General features: G+C 39.2%; 1 non-coding gene across 1 annotated transcript; it reads right to left on the bottom strand.

Moving 5' to 3' along the window:
• Positions 1–2,159: 2,159 nt before the first annotated feature.
• LOC132365653 (U6 spliceosomal RNA) lies at positions 2,160–2,266 on the bottom strand. The gene has a single exon (XR_009503176.1). It is a non-coding gene; the product is annotated as a U6 spliceosomal RNA (small nuclear RNA).
• Between the last annotated feature and the right edge of the window lie 8,157 nt (positions 2,267–10,423).

The following is a 10,423-nucleotide window of genomic DNA, read 5'->3' as shown; positions in this document are numbered from 1 at the left end:
AAAATTCATTAGAGAAGAAAAGTGACTATTTTGGCAAGTAGCCATAGTATTTCGCTGCAGTGTTTGCATTTTATTAAACTAACTCATTTAAAATAAAAACTCATATTTTATACAGTACTATTTGTTTCCTTTATTTTACATAGTGGCACTACTTAAGTATAGTTTTAAAATAAGCCTATAGAGAAGGGCTTTATTTTTGCTTTTTCGTTGTAACTGTTGAGGATATATGTATGTATGTATGTGTGTGTATTTTAAGAATTCCTTTAGGTTTATTCAACTTCTTTCATTTTCTTGTGTTTGTGTAACTTAAAAATCAATAATCATTTTCTTGCTTCATGTTAAATAGTTCAGATAAAATGCAAAAGCAAGAAATTGCACCTGATACTTGAAAGTTGCTGTTCCTGACAGCACTTCATCTTTCTTCATGCCCATATTGGCTTTTCTCCCGGCCCATCCATTGCTTAATGTAAGTGTTATAAATTGCTCTAAAGTGCCATAAAGCATAATAAACATAAATCAATATTTCTTGGTTAAAAACTTAGAAATGTTGATCCAGCCCAGATTAGTTACAGATGTCTTAAACCCATCCTGTCTGTCCCTTGGTTATTTTATTTTACCAGAAGCCACTTCTGGGCTCAAGAATGCCTCTCTTTTTGTTTTCTTCTCTGACCTTAGTCACATAGACACTTTCAGTGACACATCACGACAGATTGTGGGGAAGTTATCATTCAGCAGCCTTAGAAAAGCCCCATTCTTTTTCCTTCTGGCCTCTGATCCTGGCAACTTTGGAAGAGTGACGTGACAGTCTCAGACAAATTTAGACCACAGGCCAGCAATATGTCAAGCTCGTCTGAGGCAAATTCCAGTTTGTCATGGGAAAAAAAAAATGTTCATTTTCTTCTGAGATTCCATGAATTAAGCCAAAGCCCTCTTCTTTCCTTCTGGCTTGCAAATGTAGCATCTGATCTAAGTGGAACACCTGCAGGCTGCTTCATGACAAAACCGACCCGATTGAATTTCTGCTATCCTTGGAATTTTTTAATGTGATTATATGCTGTACCCTTGGATATAAAAGCACATCCCGCTCCTGGAAATGACAGCTTGCCCCTACAGCCAACTGATGCTATTTATGTGGCATTGTTGTTATTTATTCTTATCTCAAAGGGAATGATTGAATGGCTTTGTGGTTTCTCCCAAGAAACTGTGGAGCTATATAGTACGAAATCTGCAAGCTCAGGTGATCATCTTTCTTGAGGAGATTTTCACAGGCAGCTCTTTGGAAATTGCATGAAAATGTTGGTAGGACATTAGACAAAGTGGTTTTATTAGGCTTATTGACTCAAAGCTCACTTTTCATGTGAATTGTGACCCAGTGTGCTTAGAGGACAGACTGTCTTCTGCTCCAGACCTCATCCCCCTCCAGCCAAAAGCAATGCTCTTTCCACCCACTCCCAGGATAGCTGAAAGCAAGTATGTGTATCATGGGAATGAGAGTAGGGAGAATTAGATGGACCTTCCACTGGCCCCAGTCTGAAAAACTGCCATTAGCCTTTCATTCCTTTGGATTCTGAAAACTGTTTGATCAATAGAAAAAGAAATATAAATGACCTCTAAATATATAAAAAGATGCCAAACTGGTCTCATAATAAGGGCAATATAAATTAAAAATGTACTCAGATACCATTTTTTACTAATGAGATTAGCAATACCAAAATTTAACACATTTTTTTGGTGACCCTTTGAACAAACAGGAATCCTCATAGCATTGTTGGTGGGTGCCGTCTTGATGGAGGAGAATTAGGAATAGCTATCAAACTTATAAGTGCAATTACCCTTTGGTTTTAGCAATCCCAATCTTGAGAACTGATCCTTCAGTAAAAATTGCACATATGAATGAAAAATATATACAGTTATACATTGAAAAACTCTAAATATCACAACTTCAAAACAACTCAAGTTCCATCAATAAGGGACTGGTTAAATTAACTATGAGATATTCACACAATGGAATATTATACAGCAGTATAAGAGAATGGGGAAGCTCATTATATACTGATATGGAAATATCTCTAGGTTGTATCTTTTTTTTTCTTTTTTTTAACATCTTTATTAGAGTATAATTGCTTTACAAAGGTGTGTCAATTTCTGCTTTATAACAAAAAAAAATGGAAAGCTTCATGAATTTGTGTGTCATCCTTGTGCAGGGGCCACGTTAATCTTCTCTGTATTGTTCCAATTTTACTATATGTGCTGCCGAAGCGAACACTAAGTTGTATCTTTAAATGGATAAATGAAGACACAGAGCAGTTCATATATAGCAATATATGTTTATATGGAAAGAGGGAATAAGAATTCATCTTTATTCTTGCTTAGTATTTGCATAAAGATAAACTGAAAGGATACTTAAGAAATTAATAACAGTGGTTACCTGTGGAAAGGAACAAGATGGATGGGATCAGGGAAAGGAATAAGAATTATCAGTGTTTATGCTTTTATTTTTGAACCATGTGTAACCTACTAAATTTTTTTTAGAGACAGTATATTTAGTATTTAAGTATTTATTTTGTAAAGCATTTTTTACTGTGGTAAAATATATACAGCTTAAAATCTGCCACTTTCACTATTTTTAAGCATACAATTCAGTGGCATTAATTACATTCACAATATTGTGCAACCCTCAGTATTGTCAACTTCCAGAACATTTGCATCACCCCAAACAGAAACTCTAACAATTAAGCAGCAACTTTCCATTCTCCCCTCCCCCAGCCTCTAGTTACCTCAAGTCTTCTTTCTGTCTCTATGACTTTGCCTATTCTAGAAATTTCATATCAGTGGAATCATATAATATTTGTCTTTTTGTGTCCAGTTTATTTCACTTAGCATGATGTCTTCAAGGTTTATGCATGTTGTACCATGTATCAGAACTTCATTTCTTTTTTATGACTGAATAATATTCCACTATATGCATAAAACACATTTTCTTATCCATTCATCTGTTGATGGACACTAAGGTTGTTTCTTCCTTTTGTCTATTATGATTAATGCTGTAATGAACATTAGGGTAAAAATATCTGTTTGAGTCCTTGTTTTCAACCCTTTTGGCCATATACCTGGGAGTGGAATTGTTAAGTCATTTGGTAATTCTGAGTTTAACTTTTCAAGAAACCGCCAAACTGTTTTCCACCGTGGCTGCACCTTTTACATTCCACCAGCATCGTACAAGTATTCCAATTTCTCTATACTGTCACTAACACTTGTTATTTTCCATTATTTTGATTGTAGCCATGGTAGTGAGTGTGAAATTGTATCTCATTGTGGTTCGACCTGCTCAAAAATTTTAAATTAATGAGAAGACTGTCATAAATATCTTTTATTAAACTATAATACCTGTGAAAAAATACTACAATTCTGTTATTAAATCAAAAAGTCAGTTGACAGCTTGCAGACATCAGGTTGTTAAGGGCCTGCTACTGGGCAGGTCCTATCTTCTGGGTGTACATAAAAGCCACCTACAACCATGGTTATTAACATCACATGTCTACCAGAAGCTAACTGCTTTATGTCATTGTTCTTTCCCCACATTCCTGTGAGATAGATATTTTAATCCACTTTTTATAGATGAGGAAGCTGAGGGTCTTCTAGGATAAAGAACATAGCCAAAGTCAGACCCCTAGTAAATTGAAATGCCAAGATTCAAACCAATGTCTGTTTGACCTCCAGTCCTGAGTGCTTTCCGCCATAACAAGGCTTCAGAGGGAGGGAGACCACCAGGAAGGGACAGAAGACAATCAGGTGACATTTTACTTACTTCCAATCTTGCACGAGTTGGCTGTCATTTAAATGGTTTTCTTGTCCAGGATTTATTCCATTAAGCCCAAGTCTTTTCTTTCCTTTCTGATTATGGTACTGTAGTGTGTGCCCTAACTTGCGCCATTTTCTCTGAAATCTCGGATCCACAAACACTTTGCCAAAGACCACAGGGCTTCCTGTTAGCCTGGCACCTGAGGGCCTCTCCTTTCTCTGGGACAAGTGACTGCCCCAGGCTTCAGACCACAATTTCAAATACACTTCCAGCTAAGTGGTAGTTCCTCTACAGAAAGGAATGAGGTACAAGGCAGAAAAGATAGGCTGAACTCCAAGCTAGTCTGAACTGGGTCCTAGCAGAAAGAGAGTGCACCCAATGGCCAACTCATTCCATCCATGTACTGACAGGTGGAATGAATTGCCAGCCTCTTCCATGGATATCACGTTCTGCTTCGGGCACAGTGTTTTCATCTGTGAACAGCAGCTGCCAAATGCTGCTTGGAGATGACCTGCCTGACCCCCCTCCCCTCACCCCCCGCAAAGAGAGTCTGCTATAGAGCAAACCAATCGCCTCTTTACCAGGTGCACATATGGGTGGGGCCATTAACAAGACCTGGGCAACCATCATCACACAGAGAAATATCAAACCCTGGGAAATTTATGATCTTGCCAATGAAGCTAAGCTCTTTTTCTGTAGAAACTCAAGGCAACTTTTACCACTTCATCTCAACACGAAGAAGCTTTTAATGAACTATATTACAATAAAAGCATTTCACTTGGAGAAGACTGTGTCACAACGAGTTATTACTTCGACAGATTTGTGTCCCTTGAATGGTGATATAAAAATAATCTTCAAAAAAAATGTAGCCCAATTTATAAGAAAATCTTTTGTATATATATGGAGGCTACTCATTCAGAAAAAAACCCAATTCTGACTCTGTTGGGTAGGCTGTTAGATTTGGGCTCAAAAGGAAGGTCAAAGAAAGTGAGATCTGAAGCCTCTTGGAAAGATCTGGAATATATATGCCACCCTGCTTCTTCCCTCATGCTACTTGTATCATTGTGACCATCCACTAAACCCAGAACACTACAAGACTCTGTTCTTACCTTTTTTCCCCCCAGTTTAATTATTTTTAAATAGTTTTGAATAATAAAATTAAAACGTGAATTTATTTTCATTGTAAACTTTAAGTAAAAGCGAAATCCCCTTAACTCTCCCCAGTCTCATTCCACACGGGCATTTTCTATAATCAGCTTAGTGTGTACCATTCTGGGTCTTTTACAAACATTTACACTGACATAAGTACATTGTGACCCAGCTCTTTGATGAATAAACAGCTATTCAACAAATATTTTTTGAGCACTTACTATTCAGAAGGCTTTGTTTCAGGTACAGGGGATATGAAAAGATTAGGTTATAATATATTGAGCACTTAATTTATGCCAAGACTTGTGCTTAGGAATTTACCTTTAATTTTGGATTTAATCAGCACAACAACCCTGAAGAGGTGTACTACTCTTTGTTCTACAGGTGAGAAAACTGAAGTTCAGAGAAGCTAGGTGATTTACCCAAGGTCACAGATGATAGATGATAGAGCTCAGATTCAAACAGAGGGGTGGCTGTGGAGAGCCCATAGTTTAATGACACAGCATGACAATGTACTGAAATAATAGTCGGCGTTGCCCCAGTGTTCAAGACACTCCTCCTAGGGCTTTACATATTTTGACTCATTTAATGTTGACAACAACATGAATATGTAGTGTTATCAGCCCCCATTTTACAGATGTGGATACTGAGGCTCAGTGAGGTTAATTAATTTACCCTAGGTTATGCTAGTAATAAGTGCCAGAGCTGGGATTGGAATCCAGACAGTCTGGTTGCATTGCTTCATCTCTTAACTTCTACGTTACACTGTCCAACCCAATATTATGTGCACTGATGCATACTCATGCTTAACAACTATGCAGCTCTTAATCATGTTTGCTTAGAGGTTTTAACAACAATGAAAAATGTTTCCTTATAATGTAAATAAAATAATGGAATTCAGAATCATATATATGGTATGATCCTAATTACATCCAATAGATGGCCAAAAAATTTTTAGTAAGAAATTCATTTTTTTGAAGTCTACTTTCTTTAAGGTTGTGTAAAAAATATGAGTAGAACCAGAAGTAAATTAAACATTTTCACCCTGATTTACACCACAGTCTAGTTCTTCACGTTGACTTTACTCTTCAAACAACAGAAAGTGGGTGGCACTTTAGGAATTGGGAAAGAGGCCGGCTCCTCAGGGCACACGTTTGTTTCTCCTGTTGATGGGTGTTTTTTCCCTTGCCATTTAGAAAAGGTCACCAAGTCTCTGTGTTCTCTTAATTCAGCTGAGATTTGGTGAGAGGGTGGGCAAAAGCAAAAGTGGCCAGACAGACAGCAGATCTGACACCCACCTGCACCCAGCCTCCTGGAGGAGATTATGCCAGGTTGTGAGACGTGGTGACCAGGAGGTTAGTGTTTTTGGAGGAGGGGAGGTGGAAACAGGAGAATTGGCCAGAGGTATAGGGAACTTCTCCCATCCCTGGGAAGTAGCTGGGATTTTTTCCCCAGGTTCCTCAGTGAATGGAGACTAGCCCCCACATCTAGGGACTGGTGACACCTAGCCCACTAGTAATATGACTTGGAGGGATAGTGCAAGTATATGGTGAAGGATTGGGGGAAACAGGGGAGGCAGGGGCTAAGTAGTAAAAACCGTGCACTGGGAGGCCATAGCAAGGATCCCTATGCCTGGTTTTAAAAAGTTAGATACCTGTAGTGACCAGTATAGAATGAAGAAAAAAAATCCCTTTCCAGAATGTTCTTGAGACTGCAAAAGAGCACATAACATTTTGGGGAAGACATCCCTTCACCCAACTTCCATGCAATATAAGGGTTAATAATGATTGAACCTTTCCTCCAACTCTGCTGGTGAGACCTTAGATTAAATTTGATTTGAAGATTAAAAGGAACACGACATTCTAGGTAGAGAAAAGACACAGGAATACCTCAACGGTTGTTCTCTTTAGGTAGTGGAATCGTGGGTTATATTTTTTCTTTATCATTTTCTGTATTTTCAAGTTTTCTATGATTGTCACTTGTTCCTTACAAAATCAAAAAACCAATTACTTTTTAAAAACTCTTATTAGTTATGTCACTTCACCATCCATCTGGCTTAGTCATGCTTTATTTTCATCTAGACATTTTTACACTGCAAATGTTTGTTACAAGTAGGACAGCTATGATTTTTTCTCTAGAATCCAGTCCAAGAATTTGCATTTAGATATATGTAAATGAAAGCAATTTAGGCCAACATTATTCTATATGCTACTTGAAAAGAATTTTTAAAGTGTTAAGGAAAACTAGAGGAATTTAATCAGTTTGTTCCATGCCAAACTCTAAGTCCAGAATCAGGCCATAAATGATGACAAGGGCCAGGCCAGCAACACCTCGACTAATGCTCCCAAGTGGTCATTTTGGCAACTAATTCCAACTTTGAAGAAAGGGAAACTGGGCCAAGTATACAGGCCTAACAGAAAACCCCCATAGGCTGCTTGCATAATTGGAACAGCTACTTTGCAACTTCTCCTTGAGTCAATCGCTGGTTTACAGTTATAGTTATTCACTTCAATTAGATGTGAACTGATACCAAAAATAGATGGGCTGTGTCAAGTTACTTTATCTCAGACGCAAGCAACTCTATTATAATCCTATATAGAAACTCGTGCTTTTTAGAGACCACCTGCAGACAGATCTGTCTTTATCCAGACCTGCAAATGCAAACTGGATCCTAGGCTTCAGATCAGCACCAGGTCTTCATCAGGCTTCCCAGGGACTCCCTGTGTTGGTCTCATACATATGAGATTTTCTGAAGAATCCTAGTTGCTCGGTATCAATCCTTTCTTCTGTGTCCCACAGTCTCACCTGTGATTTGCCTTCCTGTTTTTGCAAGAACTTTTATCTACAGAGCACTGTTTCCCTGAGCCACACCACTATGGATTGGAGTTTATTGTCCCAATGTAAGCCAGCTGAATAAATGCAAACTAGAACCTAATGTTCAGCCTTGCAGGATTTTCTTGAACCTGCTTGCCTGCCTCTAAGGGGTGCTTGGGCAACTGTTTGCCATTCGTGGCTGTGGACCTGAGTCATCCTTGCTAAAACATCTGTCCCTTGGTATCATCTCCTCCCACCCCATTTAGCCTGGTAATGGATGAGTCCATCCTTTACCATCGTCGGTCTTTACTCTCCAACAAATCAGTTTTGTGTCTTGTCATTCTTCACCTCTCATGTAATTAAGTTCAATAAACCATTTATTGAGTATGACCTCATGTTGGTACTATTTCAGGTTGATACTAAGATGAATAAAGTTAGATCTTTGTCCTTAAGAAATTCATACTTTAGTGGACGTATTAGTTTCCTAGGGTTGCCTTAACAGAGTACCACAAACTGGGTAGTTTAGAGCAACAGAAATTTATTGTCTCACAGTTCTGGTGGCTAGTTCTGAAATCAAGGTGTTGGCAGAGGTGATTCCTTCTAAGGTCTGTAGGGACAATCTGTTCTTTGCCTCTCCCCTAGCTTCTGGTAACCTTGGGTGTTCCTTGGCTTGTAGATGGTGTTCTCTCTGTGTCTTCACATTATCTTCCCTCTGTACCTGTCCCTCTGTACCTGTCCCTCTGTACCTTTTCTCTTTTAACAAGGAAGCCTATCATATCGGATTAAAGGCCTACCCTGCTCCAGTATGATCTCATCTTAACTTAGCTAATTGCATCAGTCACAACCTTATTTCCAAATAACATATTCTGAGAGAGTGGGGGTTAGGATTTCAACACATGAATTTTGTGGGGAGACAGTTCAGCCTGTAAGAGTGGGCAAAATGTATACAAATAGAATTAAATAGAATACAATATGAGAAGCTAAATACTAACGCTAAGCGCTAAGGATGAGTAAAGCACAGAGGAGAAGAAGTGTTGCATTATGATTGGGGTAAACTAGGCAGGGTTGACTCATGGCAGAATGAAGCTGTCATTTGAACAGCGAGTCAAGGATTCTCCTGGTGATGCTGCCACAGCGCAGAGAAGAGTGTGTCACTACACCTGAGCGTGTAAAAGCCTCCCTCATCTGTAGGCAGCAGGCCAGAGTGACCGGATCCTCTGAGCACACCTTTGACCCATCCCTGAGTCCACCACAGAGAAAATGGTCTCCTCACAGTATACACTGTACAGCTAATATCTGGGTGTCAAGAGTCTATGGCGCTTATCCGATTTATTAGATACAATTGCCGGAGGGCGGAAGTACCAAAAAGTGTGAGTAATTAAAACACTGAGCTGCAATATTATTAAAAGTATATTCAAATCAATGACATCCATTTGAAAAGATATATTTCACACCCTGTCCTCCACAGTGGGCGATGTGGCTGAACAGGAACAGTCAAGCAAGGAGTATCGTTAATGAAGGTCCTTGTGGAAAAGGCTGCCGGAGACAAAATGAGTGAAATTCTTTATTGTGTCTTGACAGCCCACATGAATCTATGATAATGATAAATGTTCTCATTTCTAACTTTTTTTCTTTTCCTGAGACATTTTACATGCTAGCTCCAATTTGCTTTGAATTTCTCCAAAGACATATGTTCTCCAAGAAAGTCTCTGCTTGCTTTTCATTAAGTAAGATCTTATCAAGGTGTTTGCATGTGACATCACGTTAGAACTATCAATCTTATGACAGGACATTAAAGAGGGGGGAGGGGAATTTCTTAACAGGTTGAGGGCCATTACACTTGAGAAACAGCCCTCAGCACCCAACAACAAGCACCAGCCCAGGAACTGCAACTGAAATTATTAATAAGCACTTTCCCGAAGCTAAAACTCTAGGCAAGGAGGTTGCTCCTTAGAAGGGTGTGCAGTGGACAGTGGAAGCTAAAATGGCTTGTGTGCCACCGGGCTGGACCCTGCTGCTTCTGGATCATGGACCTGAAGGATTCTGGCAGGGCACCAAAGGATGGTTGTTAATTCTCAGTGGCATTAAGTCTTCTCTGGTATTAAGACACAGCAAGTGGGGCAACAACACAGATCTAGTGTGAAAGGAAAGATGATAATTCCCTGTTGCTGCTATAATGATTCTCTAAGGTACACAAACACATACACACTCGTGCACACTAACACACACAGATACACACACAGACAACACTTTAACATCCGGCAGGAAATTGGCTTAAGGTGAGGCTTTAGCGGTAAGCAAGGTCTAGACCTGCTGGGCAATAAGACTCTGATAAGGACTTTGATATTTATCCTAAGAGCAATGGGAAGTCTTTGATGGATTTTAAGCCAGAAAATACACCGTCATATTTGCGGTTTTCAAAGGTTATTTTGGCTGCAGCGTGGATATAGATTTAAACAGGGCAACAGTGGAGGAGCACAGTGGACTCCCTTGGCTATGGCAAGCCTATGAAGATGACAAAAGTGTATAAACCCCAGCAAGCAATATTTAGATGTTAAATCAAAGGACTTGATGGTGGCTTGAATACTGCGGATGGGAAAGAAGATGATAAGAGACTTCCAGTTTTCTAGGCATACAACCAGATGGATGGTAATGAAT

The sequence above is a fragment of the Balaenoptera ricei genome, chromosome 4, assembly GCF_028023285.1.
Source record: "Balaenoptera ricei isolate mBalRic1 chromosome 4, mBalRic1.hap2, whole genome shotgun sequence".
Lineage (NCBI taxonomy): Eukaryota > Metazoa > Chordata > Mammalia > Artiodactyla > Balaenopteridae > Balaenoptera > Balaenoptera ricei.
The sequence above is the reverse complement of the archived record's forward strand: the minus strand, read 5'-3'. Positions and strand labels throughout refer to the sequence as shown.